The sequence below is a fragment of the Orycteropus afer genome, unplaced genomic scaffold (genome assembly GCF_000298275.1).
Source record: "Orycteropus afer afer isolate SDZICR_OR568_19922 unplaced genomic scaffold, OryAfe1.0 scaffold00108, whole genome shotgun sequence".
NCBI classification, from domain to species: Eukaryota; Metazoa; Chordata; class Mammalia; order Tubulidentata; family Orycteropodidae; genus Orycteropus; species Orycteropus afer.
The window spans coordinates 3,837,583-3,840,064 of NW_006921695.1; positions in this window are offsets into that span (position 1 = coordinate 3,837,583).

Sequence of the window (2,482 nt, forward strand, 5' to 3'; positions counted from 1 at the left end):
GAGAACAATGTGGAACAAAACTCAAAATCATTTGGAGGCAAAAAAAAAAAAAAAAAAAAAGGTGGGGACCAGGTTTGCTGGTCTGATTAGAGCCTGGTGGAACCACTGAGACTATGACCCCTAGCTGCCCTTCAGGTCTGGAATTGAACACACACCTGTGGTTTTCAGCCAAACAAAATACAGGCATATGAGTTAAACATTTACATCAAGTAGATACACTCCTTGGAAAGAACAATCGTGGGAGAAAGAAGGGCTGCTTATGCACAGGGAGACAGCTCAGTGGGCAGGAGTGTATGGAGGGATGGACATTGGGAAGAGTTAACTATGGGGAGGAAGTGGAAGGGGAGTTGTTGCATTGTGATAAACTGTGGTCAATGACATGAGACAAGGTGTATGTGAACAGCTGTATGGAAAGAGAATTTGCTCTGTAAATCTTCACCCAAATCACAATTTAAAAGAAAAAGAAAAAAGTGGCAGAAAACATGAACAATAATTTCACCAAAGAAGACATTCAGACACACAACAAACACATGAAGAAATGCTCATGTTCATTGACCATTAAAAGAGATGCAAATGGAACAATAAGATATCATCTCACTCCAGCAATAATAACAAAGATCAATAAAACCCAAAACAACAAATACCAGTGAGGGTGTGGAGAGATTGGACTTCTCGTACACTCCTGGTGGGACTGGTGCAACTACTGTCAAAAATAGTATGGCACTTCTGTAAACATTGGAAATAGAAATACCATTTGATCCAGCAATCCCATTATTAGGCATATACCTTAGGGAAATAAGAGCTAGAACACAAATAGATATATGTGTATTCATGTTCATTGCAGCATTATTCACAATAACAAAGAGATGAAAATAACCTAAGTGACCTTCAATCAATGAAGGATAAACAAATTATGGTACATACACACAATGGAATGCTATGAAATGTTAAAGAATGATAAAAAATCCACAAATCACTTCAAAAGTAGATGAACCCAGAGGAAATTCTGCTGAGTGAAATATAGTCAATAACAAAAGAACAAATACTGTATGAGTCCAATATTACAAAAATCCAAAAACTTTACACACAGAAAGCAATATTCCTTCATGGTCACCAGGGACAGGGAGAGAGGGGAGAAAAAAATTACTAACCAGATAGTAGAATAATGGATAATATCCTTATGCCTACAAAGAAGACCCGTTAATATGACTATTATTCAAATTTATGCACAAACCACCAAAACCAAAGATGAGGAAATTGAAGATTTTTATCAACTTCTACAGTCTGAAATTAACTGAACATGCAATCAGGGTGTGTTAATTATCACTGGTGACTGGAATGCAAAAGTTGGAAACAAAGAAGAATCACCCATAGTTGGAAAATTTGGCCTTGGTGACAGAAATAATGCTGGGAATTGCATGATAGAATTTTGCAAGTCCAACGACTTATTCATTGCAAAAAACTTTTCATTAATTGCAACACAAATGGTGGCTGTACACATGGACTACACCAGATGGAACACACAGTAATCATATAGACTATATCTGTGGCAAGAGGTGAAGGAAAATCTCTATACCTTCAGGCAAAACCAGGCCAGGAGCTGATTGTGGAACAGACCATCAACTGCTCATATGCAAGTTCAACTTGAAGTTAAAGACAATTAAAACAAGTCCAAGAGAGCCAAAATATGATCTTGAATATATCCCTCCTGAATTTAGAGACCTTATAAAGAATAGATTTGATGCATTGAACACCAATGACTGAAAACCAGAAGAACTGTGGGATGACATCAAGAGCATCATCCATGAAGAAAGCAAGAGGTATTAAAAATAGAAAAGAAGAGAAGACCAAAATGGATGTAAGAAGAGACTCTGAAACTTGCCCTTGAGTGGAGAGTAGCTAAAGCAAATGGAACAAATGGCAAGATTAAAGAATTGAACTTAAGATTTCAAAGAGCAGCTCAAGAAGACAAAGCCAATTGCTATAAAGAAATGTGCAAAGACCTGGTGTTAGAAAACCAAAAGGAAAGAACATGCTCTGCATTTCTTAAGCTGAAAGAATTGAAGAAAAAAATTAAGGCTTAAATTGCAATATTGAAATATTCTAAGGGCAAAATAATGAATGATGCAGGGAACATAGAAAGAAGATGGACAAAGAGTCACTGTACCAAAAAGAACTGGTCGATCTTCATCCATTTCAAGAGGTGGCCGATGATCTAGAACCAATGGTACTGAAGGAGGGAGTCCAAGCTGCAATGGAGGAAATGGAAAAGAACAAAGCTCTAGAAATTGACGGAATACCCATTGAGATATTTCAACAAACCAATGCTGCACTGGAGGCGTTCACTCGTTTATGCCAAGAGATTTGGAAGACAGCTACCTGGCCACCTGACTGGAAGAGATCCATATTTGTACCCATTCCTAAGAAAGGTGATCCCACAGAATGTGGAAATTATAGAACAATATCATTAATATCACACACA